Source organism: Citrus clementina, unplaced genomic scaffold (assembly GCF_000493195.1).
Source record: "Citrus clementina cultivar Clemenules unplaced genomic scaffold, Citrus_clementina_v1.0 scaffold_5, whole genome shotgun sequence".
NCBI lineage: Eukaryota > Viridiplantae > Streptophyta > Magnoliopsida > Sapindales > Rutaceae > Citrus > Citrus x clementina.
Window position 1 is genome coordinate 25254037 of NW_006262201.1, and position 21482 is coordinate 25275518.

At 36.4% G+C, this 21482-nt stretch overlaps 1 protein-coding gene and 1 long non-coding RNA gene across 2 annotated transcripts in view; both read right to left on the reverse strand.

The window, feature by feature from the left end:
* Window positions 1-21482, reverse strand: part of LOC112098074 (disease resistance protein At4g27190-like) — a 90102-nt gene that overhangs the window by 13665 nt on the left and 54955 nt on the right. The window lies entirely within an intron of this gene.
* LOC112098335 lies at window positions 7681-7985 on the reverse strand. Its single transcript, XR_002905466.1, has 2 exons — window positions 7945-7985; window positions 7681-7869 (listed from the first exon to the last, which is right to left on the reverse strand). It is a non-coding gene; the product is annotated as an uncharacterized LOC112098335 (long non-coding RNA).

Sequence of the window (21482 nt, forward strand, 5' to 3'; positions counted from 1 at the left end):
GCATTTTATAGCTTTAACAAAAGCATACAAAATTCTTAAACCTTGTTTCAAGCAATTCATTAATGCCACAAGGATGTCTTTTTGCTTCCTACAGTTTTTATTGAAATTCATATATTCTTCTTTATCAAATTAAGTAATTTTCCTTTTTCAAAAAATCAAGAAGGTTTCGACTGCATGGAAATACAGCACACAATTACTACTATTCCCGGAGTAAGAAATTCATAAATGCAATATAAACATACATTTTCATAAGACATCAGAATCAAAGAATCATCAATGCATCAAATCTGTACACCCAAAAAAGTTGAAAGCATCAAGAGAAAATTATACCGCATGGACCCTTTACAACCCTTATAACGAGTTCAGACAGCCTAATCCAATTTAATAGATTTGAGGACAGCTACAATGTGCAATACAAAATTTCCCAATACTATTTAGAACAAAGTCTAGAAAATAAAACCTATATATTGTACAAAATCACGAAAACCAGAAATGACGAAAAACCTGCGAATGTAATTTTTGGGTTTCTTCAACATATCTTCCATCCAAATCAAACAAGAATCGATAAATCAACAACATTCATCTTTAAACGACATATTACCACAATAAAATTGTCAACCAAGCCTCATATAAACCTTTTTTGTGTTTTTTGGTAAATATATTTGTTATTCTCTAAGAATACTAGGGAAAAAAGAAACCCACTTTCTTAATCAAGAATCAAATAGTATATATGAATCTAAGCTGAAGTAAGTCTTGGGTTTGATGAAAAAGCTTGCATTGTGATTTAGATTGGAAAGGAAGTTGATTTTTGCTGGTTGAGAGAGAGAGATTTGAGACTTAAGGAGTGTTGCTAATCTTCGATCGTGTAAACAAGGGTAACTGGGTCATAGTTCAAAATAAGGGTCCAAAATTTACTAAAGCTATTAAGGAGCCCAAAACTCATAATGGCTTCCCCAAAATAAATAAAATTTTCTAGCATTAAGTTTTTGTTTCTTCTTGAGATTTCCTTGTCGTACTTACCCATATTTCGATATTGCCTCCAAGTAAACTTATATATATTGATTAACAATATAAACAAGCACTATGAAGTTTTAGGCCTGAAAAAACATTGAGGTTGAAATGAAAACCATCTATTTAAGTAACAAAATCTTCTGATAATTTGATGCTTAATAAATAGAGCAGAGATGACATATTAATCACGCTATGATGTGGAAGTTATGATTATATTCATCTTAAGAATAAGATCTTTCAAACACTGGCAGATTAGTATCAAAATACTCAGCATAAGACCTACAAACTAGAAATCATGAACCAATTATTGAACTCAGTACATAAGTTGATCTTTTATAAGCTATAAAACAAATCTGCTATAACATAAGAAAGTGGGATTTATCACCAGACAAATATTTTGGTGAAACTCAAGATGACGGAAGGATATCCAAAACAACCTCCTTAAGGGAAGGCATCACTTCCTGCTGATGCAAACATATATATTTATTACTCACTTTCTTGAGGACCTTCCAGGAACCTGGGTAGCATCTAACAGAAAGTGGAAAAGAATAAAATGTAAAATATAAGTTAAACAGCAGGAAAACAGTGAGTGATACTAGGCAAGCATTAATAGGTTGCCGCAGGAAAAGTGTCAGTAACTAGCTAGCAAACCTGAAAAGGGTTCCTCCATTGCGACCCTTAAAATTGTGAATGTAATATATGGTCTCCATCACAGGAAAAAGTGTATTGGATAGTGCAGCCAGCTTAGTGTTGCGGACCGCCCAAATTCGTAGCCCAATTTATTCACCAAGAGCCCAACACAAGGCCAAGAGTGCTACCTTGGCCCGATTCCGGAAAATTCTAGGCAACTCTAGCACATTGAGCTTGTAAATACTCTAGAATTCTCCATAGAATTCCAGCACATGTAAATAGCTAGGAAATGGTAGAATTCTCTAGAATCTCTAGAGCTTGGCAAGCCTCCCCTATAAATATGGGATGGCATTAGGCATTTGTATCCAACAAACACTACAACAAGCATTGTAAGCAACTCAAGCAATGTAATTCTCTCTTTGTGCAATACAATTTCTCTTATTCGGCTCTATTGCTCTCTTCTCTAGTTCGAGAAGCTCTAAGCTTACTTAGCAACATTCGGCAAAGTTGTCTAAGTGCCGCACGAGTTAGCTGCGCAAAATACTCATCCCGTGACAAGTGGTATCAGAGCTAAAGTTTGCACGCACGCAAATTAGCTCACGAGCAATGGCCAACCTTTCAAACGTAGCACAATAGGGTGTTGTTGGTGTGGATGTTCCACTGGAACCAAGCCGCGACCAAGAGGGAGAACGCTCCCAAGGCAAGACTCGTGGCAAGTCCAAGGCCCCATCCGTGGATGCGTTGGAGCCTCGTGTGACTACTCTCGAAATCACATTGTCCGCCGCTCAAGAAAGTCTCGAGGGATTGGAGGAACGAGTGGACGGTCTCGAGGGGGAATACGCCGAGTTCACGGTGGCAACAAAAGCTCTCATCCAAGAGCAAGCGAACACTCTCCGAGGTGAGTTTCGTTCTTTCCATGATGAGTTGCTCAAACTTCGTAGCTTTGTTCAGGATGAACTACGAGCTGTCCGTGCAGAAGTGGATGAAGTCCGCTCGGATTGGGCATGGCACAAGTGCACAGTCTCTGCTAGTCCAGCTTCCGCAAACTCGAGTGATGCGCGCCGCATTGACGTGCCAAAGCCCGACACCTACGATGGCACACACAATGCCACCATCGTGGATAATTTCCTCTTTGGGCTCGATCAATACTTCGATGCCATGGGTGTCCGAGACGAGGCATCGAAAGTGGGCACTGCACCCACCTATCTTAGAGGCGCTGCACAACTATGGTGGCGTCGCAAGTATGGCGAGATGGGCAAGGGCATTTGCACCATCGACACTTGGGCCAACTTCAAGCAAGAACGCCGAAAGCAGTTCGCCCCAAGCAATGCGGAGAAGGAAGCACGAGCGTGCTTACGTCGCCTCAAGCAAACGGGTAGCATATGGGACTACATCAACGAGTTCACTACCCTTATGTTGGAGATAAGCGACATGTCCGACAAAGATTCGCTCTTCTACTTCCAAGATGGCCTCAAGGATTGGGCCAAGACTGAGCTTGATAGGCGTGGTGTTCAAACACTTGACGATGCCATGGCCGTTGCGGAGTCGCTCACCGAATACTCTATCCAATCCAAGGACAAAAAGGCCAACCAAGGCAAAGGTGGGGGAGAGAGTCGCAAGGACAAGGGCAACAACCGCAAAGATTGGGGGTAGAAAAAACTGCCTAGCAACAAGAGCGAGCAAGGAAAATCGGAGGGTAAGAAGGAGGCGCCAAAGCCGCGAAGCCCATGCTTCATATGCAATGGTCCTGATTGGGTACGCGACTATCCGGAGAAGAGGTCGCTAAACGCTCTTGCTGCCCAACTCAAGAGCAACCCTACAATGTCCACAGAGGAACCCCAACTCAGCATGGGTTCTCTCCAACGCCTCGGCGCACTTAATCACTAACAGCCTGCACTCGTCAAGAAAGGGCTCATGTATGTAAGCGCAAAGGTAAACGGTCAGTTCGTTCGCGCGCTGCTAGACACGGGAGCGACGCACAACTTTGTGTCCGTAGACGAGGCCAAGCGCTTAGGCCTCAAGGCCACCAAGGAAGGAGGCACGATGAAAGCGGTGAACTCACCCGCCAAGCCAATTGCGGGGATCGCACAAGGCGTGCACATTATGCTTGGAACATGGAGCGGAAAGCTTGATTTCTCCATCGTTCCCATGGATGACTTCAAGATGGTCCTCGGCATGGAATTCTTCAACCAAGTCCATGCCTTCTCGCTGCCCGCTCCGAACTTCCTAAGCATCCTCGACGGGAGTAAGGCATGCATGGTTCCCACGGAACGAGGCAAGTCCGAGGAGAAGACACTCTCTACCATGCAATTTAAAAGGGCTTTCAAGAAGGACCCAAGTTTCTTGGTCTCCATTCGGGAACTAAACGAGGTAGGAAATAGCGGAATCTCGCCAAACCAAGTCCCTCCGCGAATTCAAGCCGTCCTTAATGAGTACAAGGACGTGATGCCTCCAGAACTTCCGAAGAAACTCCTACCTCGACGAGAGGTTGACCATGCAATTGAGCTGGAACAAGGCACGAAGCCACCAGCCTTGGCGCCCTACCGCATGGCGCCACCCGAATTAGAGGAGTTGCGGAGACAACTCAAAGACTTACTGGACGCATGCTACATTCGCCCCTCAAAGGCCCCATTCGGTGCACCTGTGCTCTTCCAAAAGAAAAATGATGGATTGCTGCGGATGTGCATCGATTATAGAGCGCTCAACAAGATCACCATCAAGAACAAGTATCCGATTCCCTTGATCGCGGACTTGTTCGACCAGCTTGGCAAAGCGCGGTACTTCACCAAACTCGACTTGCGCTCCGGGTACTACCAAGTGCGCATCGCCAAGGGAGACGAACCAAAGACAGCGTGCACAACAAGGTACGGGTCTTTCGAATTCCTTGTGATGCCTTTTGGCCTTACTAATGCACCCGCCACATTTTGTACGCTCATGAACAAGGTGCTCCAACCATTTCTCGACCGCTTCGTGGTCGTGTACTTGGATGACATAGTGGTGTATAGCACCACGCTCGAGGATCATGCCCAACACTTGCGACAAGCCCTCCAAGTACTTCGAGACAATGAGCTATTCCTCAAATTGGAGAAGTGCTCGTTTGCCCAACGAGAAGTGGAGTTCCTTGGCCACAAGATTGCGGGCGGGAAGCTCATGATGGAAAATGCCAAAGTGAAGGCCATTCTCAAATGGGAACCTCCCTCGAAAGTGCCCGAGCTTCGCTCATTCCTTGGGCTGGTGAACTACTACTGCCACTTCATCAAAGGCTATTCGGCCAAGGCAGCACCCTTGACGGATATCAGAACGTGGCATTAGTTCGAAGAGTGCCAACGCGCATTCGAGGAGTTGAAGAAGGCAATTTCAGAAGAACCTGTCCTCGCTCTACCGGACCACACAAAGCCCTTCGAAGTCCAAACAGATGCCTCAGATTTTGCCATAGGTGGAGTCCTTATGCAAGAAGGCCACCCCATAGCGTTCGAGAGTCGAAAGCTAAATGATACGGAGCGTCGCTACACGGTGTAAGAGAAGGAGATGACAGCCATCATACATTGCTTGCGTGTGTGGCGACATTACTTGCTAGGCTCACACTTCACGATTATGACGGACAACGTGGTGACAAGCTACTTTCAAACTCTAAAGAAGTTGAGTCCGAAGCAAGCACGGTGGCAAGACTTCCTTGCGGAATTCGACTATTGGCTCGAGTACAAACCGGGGAAAGCCAATGTCGTTGCGGACGCTCTAAGCCGCAAGGTGGAATTGGCAACACTTAGCATGAGCCAACCGAAGTTCGACCTTATCTCACGCATCAAGGAAGGCCTCCAACAAGATCCGCTAGCAAAGGATTTGCTGGAGAAGGTGCTCGAGGGAAAGACAAGGCGTTTTTGGCAAGAGGAAGGCATCCTCCTCACCAAGGGAGATAGGCTGTTCGTGCCAAGGTGAGGAAACTTGTGGAAGGAAGTTATCAAGGAGTGCCACGACTTCAAGTGGGCTAGTCACCTAGGAATCGAGCGCACCACCGCACTAGTTCAAGCCTCGTATTTTTTGCCACACATGAGGGACGACATCGAGGCATATGTGCGAACTTGTCTTGTGTGCCAACAAGACAAGGTGGATCATCAACTTCCAGCGGGATTATTAGAGCCGCTATCGCTAGCAACAAGACCATGGGAAAGTGTCTCCATGGACTTCATCACATCGCTGCCTAAGTCCGAAGGATGCGGAAGTATCATGGTCGTTGTCGACCGATACAACAAGTATGCCACATTTATTGCCGTACCAATCGATTGCAAAGCGGATGAGGCATCTCGCCTATTCGTCAAGCACATTATGAAGCTTTGGGGAGTTCCAAAGAACATTGTGAGCGACCGAGACCCTTGGTTCACTGGGCGTTTCTGGACGGAGCTCTTCAAGATGTTAGGGACCGATCTCAAGTTCTCGACAAGCTTTCACTCACAAACGGATGGGCAGACCGAGCGCATTAATGGCCTCCTCGAGATGTACTTGAGGCATTATGTGAGCGCTCATCAGCGAGATTGGGCGAAGCTAATCGACATCGCCCAATTTTCTTATAACTTACAGCGAAGCAAGGCTACGGGCAAGAGTCCGTTCGAGATCATCATGGGATTTCAGCCCATGACCCCCAACGCCATAGCCTCGACTTACGGAAGGAAAAGCCCCGCGGCACACAAGCTCACCCGCGAATGGCATGAGGAAGCGAACACCACGCAAGCCTATCTCGACAAAGCCGTGAGGAAAATGAAGAAATGGGCGGATACAAGGAGACGACATGTTGAGTATAAGGAAGGTGATCAAGTTATGATCAAGCTCCTACCCCAACAATTCAAGATGTTGCGGAAAGTCCACAAGGGGTTAGTGAGGCGCTACGAGGGACCCTTCCGAGTTGTTCGACGTGTGGGCAACGTCTCGTATCAACTCCAACTTCCGCCAAGACTCAAGATCCATCCGGTCTTCCATGTGAGTCTTCTCAAGCCATATCACGAAGACATGGGAGACCCAAGTCGCGGAGAATCGAGGCGCGCACCAACTGCCGTTGTCACCGCGTTCGACAAAGATGTGGACTACATCATTGCGAACCGCGTGGTTTCGAGGAGGGGCGTGCCAGCACATAGCGAGTACTTGGTGAAGTGGAAAAACCTCCCCGAGAGCGAAGCCACTTGGGAACGTGAAGACAATTTGTGGCAATTCGTTGAGCACATCCAGAGGTTCAAGCACGAGAGCGCGATGAGGACGCCGCGAGGTTAGGTGGGGGAGGATGTTGCGGACAGCCCAAATTCGTAGCCCAATTTGCTCGCCAAGAGCCCAACACAAGGCCAAGAGTGCTAGCTTGGCCCGATTCCGGAAAATTCTAGGCAACTCTAGCACATTGAGCTTTTAAATACTCTAGAATTCTCCATAGAATTCCAGCACATGTAAATATCTAGGAAATGGTAGAATTCTCTAGAATCTCTAGAGCTTGGCAAGCCTCCCCTATAAATATGGGATGGCATTAGGCATTTGTATCCAACAAACACTACAACAAGCATTGTAAGCAACTCAAGCATTGTAATTCTCTCTTTGTGCAATACAATTTCTCTTATTCGGCTCCATTGCTCTCTTCTCTAGTTCGAGAAGCTCTAGGCTTACTTAGCAACATTCGGCAAAGTTGTCTAAGTGTCGCACGGGTTAGCTGCGCAAAATACTCATCTCGTGACATTAGGGTAGAAGAATGACGGATAATCTTTAGCTCATTTAAGGAAATCCTCTCTGATCCTTTCATTGCACATTCCAAAACAACTCTACTACAACCAAGTTACCAATTCTTTTTGTTAAGTCATTGTTATTTGTTAAAAAAAAAAAAAGTCTTCCTTGCAACATTTTATTGAAAGATATAACATGATCATCCCTATTAATTCCCTTTTAGATTTCTGTGAGTGAATTTCAAATTATTGTATTCAAAAATAGAAGCAAAAGACCCACTTTACTTTCAATTTCTGCAACAAGATACCAATTGAAGGACCAAAAAGTTGTAAACAAGCAATTCAATGGGTGGGCATCTAGAAACTGCTAAATAGCATCAAAATCATACTAAATTTACAGAAAGTACAATAATAATGAAAGAATGGTGAAGGATACACCCAGACCTTATCCGGTCAAGTTCTCTATTGAATATAATCAGTTTCTGGGCAGTATTGAAGACAGCTTCTTTGTAAAGCTCTTCAACGACAAGCATTTCTACAAGACGAAAGAAAAGCAAAATTAATTACCTTAAGGAATGAATATCAATAAGAAGACAAGGTGTAAGACTACCATTGACATTAAAATATGGATAGGCGACTAGAAACAATTCATCTTCTGGCTTCACACGGTCTGCCATTTTAACCTTCTCAGTGAATCCAAAATCCTCAAAGAATGAAGGTTTTGTTAGATAGTCCAACTTAAATAATGATCCTTCAAAGACCGATTTTCTTGCATATTTGACTTCATTTGCCTCTGGGAAAAACTAAAAACCAAATGACAGACCAAGATCACGAAACGAATCATGAACATAGATATCAGATAATCAGAAATGGGCATTAAACAGACTACTAACAAGTAGGAAATGCATACAGAAAACATTATTCATACACCTTATGCACATGAAATATATATGCAGAGGGATCCTCTTGTGAATTTAGTTTATATCCTAATATGAGACAATGAACAATTGGATGGCATCTAAGGGCTAACATTTGTTTGATTATTATATGAAAAAAAAAAACAAAACAGAGTTGATTGATGGCCTTTGATGGATTGCCTACACTCTTAAAGTGCAGAGAGCCTGATTAATTGCTTTACCTGCCCCCCCCCCCCACACACACTTGGTTTTATTATCTCTCTTTTCAAATATATAATCATTGGCTGTCTTTCATCCTGATCCGGCTCTCCTTCCAGGCCCCAGCTGTGTTTTCTTCAATTCAGTGAAACATTCACATTCAGGTAAGAATAAACTTGTCCTTCCTCAAAAATCAGCTTCTCACCATGAAGCTTTCTTTTTTAAACCAATTACTAGTCTAGCATAACGCATCTAATTGAAGACAACTCAGAATTGAAAAAGCCATACTTTAATGTCTGTTGTTGGGACCTCAAGACCAGGAACAAAAAGCTTCTTTCTAACAGTTGGATTAACAAGTAGAAATAGCTTTTTTTCTGAAGGACCCAACATTGCATTGAAAAATTCAACAAAAGGAATGGCATCATATTTAGTCCTGCTAGAATTTTGTGCACTTAACACAATGGTTAATAATTGGCCCAGCGGACACTTTGTCGAACTATTGGCAACCTTGACTGTGGAAATGCATATTTCAAATGTTGGCAGGCTCTAGCTTCTTGATGTACTGTTGATAGAAATGCCTATTTCAAAAGTTGGCAGGCTCAAACTGCCGAGACTTTGGTTTCTTGCATTTCAAACCCACAAATAAAACTTTGGCAGAACCCCAGAAAGAGCTACACCTCCCAAATTTGATGACAAATGAAGAGACCATGCCTAGTGCTTAGTTCGGCAAATGAGTAAGTTTGAAAGAAATTAAGGGAAACCTTTCCCACAGAGAGTCATATTGAAGGTTACAATTTGAAGACTTTGTCCCCTGTCGCCCACAACCTTCTTTGATCTCTTTGCTTAGTCATAAATAATCAAACATATGTTAGTCGTTGGATGCAATCCACTCACTGACATCTCATGTCCACAATCAATCAACCATATTTTAATAGAAATGAAAACATTTTAATTAAAAAAGAATGAGATAGGAACAAAATGAAACTTGGCAGACATGGGTCTATGAGATTTTAAAGATGCTTGGTGAAAGTCGTATTCAAGAGTTCAACAGTCAGTTCTATCACCTATGGCAAAGTAACCACCATAACTAAAGCAATTACAAAACATCAAGAAGCTTGAACTTGGCAAGAGGTCTCATTAACAGTATACCTCAGAAATTAAGACAGACTTAAAGTACAAGCTTTTGGATTTATTTAAACACTGAAAATAATATGGGTAGAAGCTCCTATGGTCACAGCAAACAATTACAAAGCACAAAACCCAAAAAATAGATATGCAAAAAGCTGCAAAAGAACATTATTAGCAATTGACATCTGCTTTGCTCAGACAAAGGTTCTCATAACAAAGGACTTAGTGATTATCTTTCATATGTTTATGTTAAGGGGAAAAAGGAAGTTTGTTTTAGTCAATCTCATGTCTAATGGCATTCATAAGGAGCCCAAAAATAAAAGAAAAAATAAAGAGTTAGTAGGTGTTTCTCGCAGTATAAAGAAAATTTATCATCCATGAAAAACTTAGTATGGAAAAAGCTAACTCATTTATCTGCCAATGGAGAAAAACTTGTTGTCCACCCACTAAGGACCCACCATTGGGAGATGGATCCCATGGATGGGAACCACAAATATTTTATTCTAAATGAAATGGGTATTGTACCATATCATTTAATTTGTAGATTCCACTGATGGAACTCATCAAACTTTTCAAATGGTAGGTCCTTCATGGGTAGGCGCATCACTTCAGCATCCTTCTCCACCGATGACTAAATCTGGACTCATTTAAAAAGAATACAAAGCAAAACTAATTGACACAAATTGCATAGAGGTCTAGGAGCCAAATCAATGTTGTTAACTCATCCAATTAATACATTCTCTTAGAGGTCATACCTTGGTAACTCATTTCAAAAGAAATTAAAAGAAAAACGACTGCACAAATTGTACTGAGCTCAAGAAGACCTGTTCAAGGTGTTCACTTGTCCAACTAATAAAAGTCATCAAGGATTGTATCGGGGACTTGGGACCAATCCTGCCTTAACTAGAGAAAGGGAATTTAGGATGAAGAAGATAACCTCTTCTCCTAGAGCCCTTTTGGACAAAAATGAATTCCTACTAATTCTGAGAATAAAACCATAGACATCTAACTTCTGATATCTAGTCAATCTGGTAAAATCTTGTCAGTTGCACTTGGGGCAGAAATTAGTTCCACCTTGGTTTACAGGACAGAAATTCGTCATATGCATGTATTTATTTATGTTTTATACACAAACGCATACATGTACACACAAACACTACCTTCACTTTGAAGAAAAGATTAAAATAACACTGCTCACATACACAATACTTACTATTCTAGTTCGTGTAACTTTCTCTGGAGTCACAAACAGGTCACAGAATTCACGTATTAACCGCATACTTCCAGTCATTTCTATTCCTCCTTCACCATCACCTGTCCCACAATTACAAAAAGTGAGAGGTAATAACCAACATATTTGGGTTGCTCTTCGGTAAGGGGTGGGAGGTAAGGGTTAGTTGTGGAGGGCACCTGGTACAGAATCAAGGCCAGCTGTTGGGAATTCGATCTCTTGTAACATATACTTGTTCATCATAAACTATATACTTATTCTGCAGTCGATGTGTGCATATAGCTCTTCAATTATCCAGTAATAACTCACCATCAACTTCCTACCATCCTTCATGGCTAATTCAGCAGCCATTTTTGCCTGTTTAAAGGTCAAAAGCCCAAACTAAGCAGATGCTCCTACTCCGATACTTATTATCTAACTACTACAGAACAGATGATACACATCAAGTTGTATCAAGAGAGACACCAAGTTGTGTTTTCCAAGAGGTTCCAAAGAGGATCTGTTTCTTTGTGTAATTTTTAGACTGCTTTGACAACTCATCTTAAAGGTGCCACTCATCCAATATGATGTGGTGACAGTAGTTTAGAGTTTTAAACTAAATGCAGAGCTAATAGTATTTTGGAAATATAATCATCCTAAGATACTATAACACAAGGATTCTTACACAAAAACAACAACTTCGATGTAGAGAGAAGATGATTTCACAAAAGCAGATGTTTTGATTTAAGTCTCCAAAACCCCCACCAAGAAAATGTTCAACGGATATAGAAATATGATCCACATATCTGTAACTTAAACTGTAAAAGTTGTTGATGTTGTTCTAAAATTGCCACAATCTATCTACCCCATGAATGTTTTTGGATAAAACAAGAAGCAGGACCCAATGCCTGTTTTCTAATAGCTTCAAAAAGGCCAAATTGGTTTTGAAATGTCTCCAGCTTTTCATTTAACAAGTTTAAGGATCCCTTCGGCATTGCAATTGGGGAGCTCAGATATATAAAAGTGCCTGGTAAACTCTTACAGCCGCAGCTTTTGAGCAAAAATAATTTTATCTCATAATTGTTTGACTAAAAACATATATCACCTTTTATCAGTTTTGTAAAAAATATTATTTATAAGTCATATTTACCAAACACAGTCAACTTTTACATCACAACTATAGCTTTTTTTTTTTTTTCACCACACATATATAGTTAAAAACTACAAGAACTCGATATCAAACAGATCCTAAAGCGTAATCTAATAAAAAGGTAAATAAACAAATGCAGAAGCCAGCGTACTTGATCAAGAAGCTCTGAATAGTCACTGGGAAAGGGAATATCGACGTTAATGGGGTTATTGCCATCGCTTGAAACCGAATTGGTGAGACAATTGCGTTTTCTTCTGTACGGCGAAAATGTGACGATTGAGTAACAACTTATATCGAACTTTAGGTTAAAATAATTACTATGGAATATTGGAATACGAGATTATTAGCATTTGAGTGCTTGAGTGGGAATCAAGAAAACTTAAAATAGTTCAGTTAACCCAAAAAGAAAAAGGGGGGAAAAAACCCATGGAAAGTGCGATGAATGTAAATCCACTTTAAAACTTTAATCATAAATGGTTAACTAATTTTAAGTAATTTGGATTAACTTGACAAATTGAAAAACCATGCACTAGAGGAAAATGTTCATATTTGGAGGTCCGAATTTATCTACCATTCAACCCTATTTTCAGCTCCTGCATGGAGGATAAGTTAGTTTGGTGAATCTACCACTAGCTAATTAGCTAATTTTTTTTTTTGAAGATAGCTAATTAGCTAATTAAGAGAGCATTAACGTTGATAATTTGTCCTATCTAAAATGAAAAGTAAGAAATTTACACTAGTAAATTTTACACAATCACAGTTGGAATTTCAAAGAAACAAAAACGGATCAATAGTGCAATTGTAATTCAAATTTGCACTTTAGGCCACACGTTCGGCCCAGTTCTTGTATTAACACTTCAATACTTGACATGTGGCCATTTTTTTATTCGTCCACGTTCTTTGCATTCTCATGGTAGTACTCGAACAAGACAAAATTTCACGAATATTCAGTTGAATTGTTGTTGAAACATGTATAAGAAATCAAATCTCGTTAGTTTTGAATATTACCAGCAACTCAAATTATTTTAACCTAAAGTTCAATATAAGTTGTTGTTGGGGGTTAACGGCATTTTGAACCACAAAGTAAAGAGAGAGAGAGAAGAAACGCTCCCCTTTCAAATACCGTGCTCTTTTGTACCTGGGAATTTAATAATTCATGCGAATAAAAAAATTATAAATTTAGTAAATTATTTATTAAAAAATATTGAGAGGTTGTGCATTATTTTATTAGTAATGACATAGTAATCATCAAATTAGTTGAATTAAAATAGTTGTTGACTCACGTAATTTATTTTTATTATTTTTAAAAAAAATGGTCTGCGTTAATAAGGTTAAGGGTGACAACTGGGATCAATATACAGTTTATTCGGGTGCTTAAAACCTAATAAATATCCACTAACTCATATATAGTTAAAATATAATTATTTTTAAATAAAAAATTTAATATAAACTAAACAAATTGATCGGATTTTGTTTCTCAAGGTACATCATTAGAACGTTACTTTTAATTGAACAAAAGCACACATAACTAGCACATTCGCCACAAAAGCCTCGGCTTAGTGGTCGGCTTATTAATTATCCTAATAAAATCATGGTCATAAATTTGAGTCCCCGTAGGTTAGGTAGCTTTTTTAGACTACACTATAAATACATGTATTTTACTTCTCGCGGGTATTGCTTCTAGTAGTTATCCATCCGAGTATAGAGCTTTGTAGCTTTCTTCATGACCTTCCCCAATTTCAATGCTTGTTAAACAATCTCCACAGAAAATGTGATAGAAATGTCCCGCTGCCACTTGTTGTGCATAGTCCAAATCTGCAATTTAAGGTCATCATTTCATTTAATTTTCCGTTATATATATTCATCTTTCTTAGAGGCCAAGAAGTCTTCGACAGAAATGTGATCTTTTTCTAGTAGCCTCCCGGTGATGAGCTTCTCCCAAGTTTCAATTAATTCGCTTTGAGTGAGGATATTTTCTGGTGGCCTCAAATACAATGTTTTGTTCAGCACTCGAGGAGCATCTATTCTCTTAATAGTATATATGGCAACATCATCGATATGCACCATAGAAAAAAAGATAATCATTTTGTTTAATATGAACATAAATTCTTACAGTCTAACTCATATTATAGTGAACGATGTTGTTGTGTGGTGCGTGCATGCACTATCTATAGTTTTAATATTATTAATAAAGAGTTAAAAGTCTTGATTTAATTTTAAATTGTCATTCCTCTAACTTCACCGTCTTCATAGATCCAGACTTTATCTTTTGAAGGGCGAGGGTAGCTATATTTGAGAGAGGTGTCCGGGGAACCAACCAGCAAAAAACAGCTAGCAGAAACATAAATGACAGGGATTTGAGCAGCCTTGATTGCCCTTCTCACACATGTGCTCTGCGTTCTCCCTCTCGCTCTCACTCACTCACGCCCAAATCTCACCTCACTCACGCCCAAATCTCACCTCACTCACGCATCTCTCCTTCTGACCGGTGGTTTTCTCTCTCTCGCCGTGGGTCTCTAGGCTGGCAGGGATTTCTCGACTTGACTACTAAAACATAATCCAAAAACTACTAAGAGATGTATATATTACTCTGATATACACAATATGAAGAAACTGCAGTTATATTTCAAATATTATATGAAGGAAGAGGCTGTATGGATTATCCAAAGGTGCTGAAATTAAGAGACCCACACCAACCGACAGACCCCCGGTGATAGAGAGAAAGTCGACCGTGAGATGCATTCAAGACGGGGGAAGAGTGAGAGAGAAAACTGCCCGGTCAGAAAGAGAGATGCATGATTGAGGTGAGAGATTTGGGCGTGAATGAGTGAGGAGTGAGGGAGAGGGTGCCGCGTGTGTGGGATGCGTACAGTGACAATTTATACTTACATCAAAACGCCGAGTTCGGTGCCATGTGTAGGGCTAACTGTGGTTTGAATCTCACTTTGGTAACGGAAATGACTTTGCAATTGACAGTTTTTGTCAAAAGTTCGCACTGCATGAAACTAGTGTTAATATAATTTAAAAAATTAATTTCAGTATTAATTTTTAAAATGTTAATTATTATATTTATTTTAATAATATATTTATATTTATAATAAAAATTTTAGTTAAATATTTGTGTTAAATAGAATTTATAATTAATATAATATATCTTAGGTATTAATTATTATAATTATTCTATATGCTATTGAAAATCATTTAAATTTTTAGATGTTTATTTTCATACTAAGTTTCTATTTATTTTAAAATTTAGTTTAATATAATATAAGCAAGTAAAGTATTAAAATATTTTTTAGTATTTTTAAAATATTAAAATTATTTTAAAATATAAGTCAATTTTTTAAGTTAATAGAACTAATATTTACAGTTTATTTGATGGCCTCAACAAGCTAAAGCAGCATCAAAATTATGTGGCTCCTTATTTTATTTTTTCCCTTTCAAAAAGGGAAAAGGATAAGTTTGGGAGAATGTTTATATTTTTAATAAATTCTTTTTTATTATAATACTTTTTGTCTTTATTAATTTAAAAATATTGACTCTTATATTTTAAAAAATATAAATATAATATTATAATAAAATATAACAATATATATCAAATATTTAAAAAAAATTTATAATTTTATATTATATTAAAATAAATTTTTAATAAATAAAAATAATCTATTAAAATAAAGTACAAAAATTTAAATTATTTTCATTATCATCTAAAATAAATTTACTATTATTAATGCATGAAATATATTATAGTAATTGTAAATTTCATTTAACTCAAAGATTTATTTAGAATGTTTATAATAAGTCCAAATATATTATTAAAATAATTATAATAATTTACATTTTAAAAATTAATACTGATATTAATTTTTAAATTATATTACTCTACCAGAAAAATTAAACTATTAAATTATATCAATATTTATTAAAAAAATTGAAATTAATTCTTGTTATATTTTTAATTGGAATTTTTTCATGTGATATAACCACAATTGCTACATTTTTTCCCCTGAATAAAGATGGAGTTATAAATTATTTGTATAAGTGTCTGTGTGGAAACTAATGTGACATGAAAGTAATAGTTGAATAACAATAATGGGGCTTTAGGCAATTTTTTCATGAGATTTTCTTGCGATTTCAACACTTAAACAGACTTGTCCTTCATCCCAATTTATTTACCCCATTTGGGCCCGTTATGACATAGACATATTCTTGTGGAATGAAAAACTTCATGAGAAGAAATTGTTTTATTATAATAGAAAAAAGTGGTCCATAAGTCTATTCATTACTTTTTTTATTCAATATAAATGGCTAACTTTAAAAATGGTAAAAATCACATAACGCGCAAGCGAAATCTAAGATTTATATTTTTTAATACTCTCCAAGTCTCTCTTTCTCTTTTTCTTTTTTTAAATAAATGTCAATATAAAATTAGAAAAATTTTAGATATAAAATTTGGCGATGACCAAACAAAAATTGTAGAGGAAACCTTGATATCATTGAAATACTGATCATAGACACTACAGTATAAATAACTTATTGTGATCCACTCAACTTGTAACACTTTAATCCATATTCTAAAATTTTCATGTTTGTTAGGATTTTTATTATTGATACTACTGTATCAATAAAATTATAATTTATTCATATGGAATGAAAACATCAAGAAAGGACCTCTGATTTTTATTATAACAGAAAAAAATGGTCCATAAGTCTATTAATTATTTTATTTATTCAATACAAATGTCCAACTTTAAAAATGGTAAAAATCACACAATGCACAAGTAAAATATTACAATTACATTTTTTAACTCTCTTTGAGTCTCTCTCTCTCTCTTTAAAAAATAAACCTCACTATAAAATTAGAAAAATTTTAGACATAAAATTTGACAATCACCAAACAGAAAACATAGGGAAATGAAAATGGAGGAGCCCTATTTTCATTAGAATATTGATCATAGATACTATAATGTAAATGATTTGTTGTGGTTCATTCAACTTGTCACACTCTAAGCCATTTTCTAAAATTTGTAAGGTTTATAGTATTTTTATTATTGCCATCATTGTATCAATAATATTATAAATTATATATTCTATTGTAATGAAAATTTGTGTAATCTTAGGTATTTATTATATTAAATTGTGTGGATTAATTAAGAATATTTTTGGAGACAAAAGAAGTGTGTGTACGTAGGATTAATGATAAAAAATTTCTAAATAAAGATGATTGCTTCATTGACAAGCACATATTTATATTCCTCTATTAATATTTGGGTTGTAAACTCTATAATAAAGTTGGTTGGTGTGAGTGGTTCGGCACTCTCACTCCTTAAGAAAGATCAGGGGTTCAAGCCTCGCTCTCGTATGGAGTCACCACTTTGGCCAGCACTTTACCTCTTACGGGCCGACCCGATGCGAGCATGAATTAGTATGAGTTGTGGTACGGGCTTAAAGGTGCCTCCCATAGTTTGGGCCCACTTAGGATCACCTCGTGGTTCAAACAAAAAAAAAGTGAATATATTGTGGTAAGCGATGTGGGCAATATCGGTTGCGAAATATTGAGAGATCATTAATGCATATAATTATTGAAGATGCATATAGAGGGAAGAGTGTAGATCTGGCTGTAACAATTATGAAGCTTTCCCCAAGTATACTCATGCTTCCTTAATTGTTCCGAAGTATTTTTCATAGTGTGCAGATTTACTTTATGGTGTCTTAATTCGTCTTAAATGATTACTTTAGTTGTTTTGGGATTTAATGTCATTTATTGTGTTAATTTTAAACAATAGAAAAAATAAGTAATGGTAACGAAAGACTAATTTGTGATATTGAAGCATACGGGCTTAACTCAATCCAAAAATTAGTAAGTTAGCTCAAGAGTTAAGAGTTGTCCAAATCTTATATGCTGAATCCAAGTTTAATACACAATTGATGCGGGATGTTATTCCTAACACCTTCCATCATGCGTAGGATTGGCAAAAAAATTCGGGTCAGTCCCACCTAAACCTGCAGGCTTTATGCATGGCTCGCATGATGAAGTTACGGATATTAACCTAAAAATTTGAAACTTACTATGAATGGCCTTGCTTAAAGACTTTTGCAACTTTAATTTATAACAAGTATGTATATATACACACACATAAGCTTAGATTGCATTTGGATGGCTTTTTTAATCAATTCAAACAATTTGAAATTTATCGGATTAATCTGAATCTTATCTGTATCCGATTTTGTCCGCCCCTACTATTTATAAGCCCAGGTGACTCTCTTTTACTAATTAATAAGAGAATTTTTGACCTTATATCCTTGCTGTGGTGTTAGACTGTTGGTCATTTTGATTGTTTCCTACCTTCCATTTACGCCAGCTATAACATTGTATTATCACCATTTTAGCCATTTAAATGAAATTTTATTTTTGTCAAAAATAAAATGACACCCTTAAAATTAAAAAAGAAATAGTTATGTAGACCTCAAATTTTTAATAAAGAATGCCAATACCCCTTTTAACTACAAGATTCTTAGTAGATGATAACTAAAAAAATTAACTTCAAAAATTTTCACTAAATGTAAATCTGATTGAAATAGTTTAAATTTTTCTAGTAGACTAATATATATAACTTAAATAATTAATTTCATTATTAATTTTTAAAATGTTAACTAATATATTTTTAATTTATTATAAAAATTTTAAATAAATTCTTGGATTAGATAGATTTTACAATTAATGTAATACTGTTGATTTATTAATAATATTAAAATTATTTTATATGATATTCAAAATAATTTAAACTTTGATATATTTATTTTAATAGTATGTCTATTTATTATAATTTGGTTTAATATAATACGGGATTGCAAAATATTAAAATATTTTTCAATATCAAATTATTTTAATATGTATATATCATTACATTTATTTCAATATCGCATTTATATTTATTATAAGATATAAAATTAAAGAGTATTGCAATAAAGTAAAAAAAGAAAAAAAAAAGTCTTATTATCCCTTATTCACGATATGAGGTTCTATAAAATTATTTCCCCAAACGGGTGTCCTTTTCTTATTTTCAAAAGAAAAACTAAAGTAAGAATAAGTCCATGGGTTTCAAAAGACTTATAGTCCTATCCCGGAACCTACATTATCTGCCACTATGACTAATGACAAATTTTTGGTGGGATATAGGAAAATTGTCAAAAGTTCATGCTGCGTGAGAGTCTTTGGTGGGATGTGGAAGGATTGTCAAAAGATCACACCACGTGACATAACCACAATTGCTACAGTTTTTTTTTTTTAAAATATTGATGGGAGTTATAAATTATTTATATAAATTTGCGTAGACTGATGTAACATAAAAGAAGTAGCTGAATAACAATATTTGGTGCTTTAGGTAATTTTCAGATGGGCCTTTCTTTTATTTAGCGACTTTAGTGCTTAAACAAACTTGTGCTCGATCTTAATTTAAGCCTATGATGACATAAACATATTCTTTTGTGACGAAAACATCAAGAGAAGACATCTCATGTTTTATTATAACAGAAAAGAAGTGGTCCAAACGTCTATTCATTATTTTATTTATTCAATATAAATGGCCAACTTTAAAAATCACACAACGCTCAAGTGAAAATTTAGAATTACATTTTTTAATACTCTCGGAGTCTTTCTCTCGTGCCCCCTTTTTTTCTAAAAAAATAAACCTTAGTGTAAAATTAGAAGAATTTTAGATATAAAATTTAACAATCGCTAAACAGAAAAGCAGCGGATTGAAAATAGAGGAGCTCTGTTATCATTGGAATATTGATTATAGATAATAGGGTATTTTTTAATTGAGTCCTCATTATTTCTAGAAAAAAATTCAGAGACCAGAAATTTACTAAATGAATTAATTAAATCCTTTCAAGTACAAATTAATATCATTCAAGTCCATAACTTAACTCTTCAGTTAGAAATATTAACAACGTTGAGGACATTTTAGTAAAAGAACAATTGAACCCTTCCTCATTCTTTTATTTTTGACAGGTGGCAATAGTTTGCTTACAGGTGGCAATAGTTTAAAGCAAAGTCAATTCACCTAACCAAGTTAAAGTTCTTTCAAGCGGAAAAAAAAAAAACCTCTAGAAGAAACTGCCGTATTCTTCGTGTGAGAGGAGGGATTGAGAGAACGTGGGATGGCGTCAAAAATGTTATATAAATATACTGTAATTTTGACCAAAGCTTTGTTAGCATTGGTTGAGTTCAAGTATTGGAGAGAAGCCGAGCTTAAAGGTTAGTAACTCTAATTTTTAAGTGATTTTTGCAAGTATTTTCTGATAAAATTGTTTCCATATTTAGTGATCTTTGTGAAAAATTATGTTTTTCAAGTCTATTTTTCTAAATGACAAACTATGTTTAATTATTGGTGGATTTTTTTATTGAATGTTGTATTTTGTTAATATACTTTTTTTAATTTGCTCTTTATATAATAATTAGACCAAATACACCATATTTATATATGTATTTATTGAACTTATTTTGCCTATTTTATAGGCTTTCTTGAGTTGTTGTATATGTACAATATTTCATTTCAACCAATTGGTATCGTTATATTAATAAGATTGAATTCATTGTATTTGCTTTTTTGTTCATGTAAAATTGAATTCTATGTGTTATTATGAGTGGTAATTTTTATATATATTAGACTAAATTCTCTATAGTTGTTGGGTTATTTTTTCTTTTCAGTTTTTATTTTTATATGTATTAGATTGAATTTTCTTTTATACTTTTTTTAATCGAATTACATGTATATTTCATTTAGGTTGAGTTTTTTATTCTTTGCTAAATAAAATTGTATTAGTTTAGCCATTTTTTGATGCAATACTTTTTTGTTTTAAAATTGATGCAGGTAGTCATGTTACCTTTTTTTTTGTTGGTTAAAATTAATGGGGCGGTGTATGAGATAGGATATAGGGACCCAGAGGAATATAAGATTATTAGGTTGTTTCATGAAATTCTAGAAGTCATGGTTAAGTATGGACACAATGAAATGGATTTGATTGAAATTTTTGTTGTGTTGCCATGGACTACAAGTAGGCAGAGGAAGCTAATTTCAAATGATAGTGAATTGTATTCGGTTTTTGAGGAGTTTTTTTACTAATAGTTGTCATGTTATTGAGTTTGAGGTGCACACTGGGTTAGGTGGTCAATCATGTCATGAAAGTGTTGTAATAGGATCTGAAAATCCTGTCAATATAGGTGTTAGTATGGGTAGTGATAAGTTTGAAAAACTTAGTGAGGATGGCTTTATCGGAGGGCACTTATCTGATGAAGAGAATGGTCTCTTACATATGTATGAATCCATTGTTGATAATGAGTGGAAACCAAATCTAAATGGTTCAGTTAGTCTAAAAGTAGGAAATACCTTTGAATCTGTTGCATTATTAAAAGAGGTTATGGTGAAATATGCAATCCAAGAGGGTTTTGAGTTAAATAGGATTAAAAATGATGGTGTTAGGTATACTTGTTGTTGTGTTAATCCAAAATGCACTTGGAAACTTCATGCTTCATCGATGGT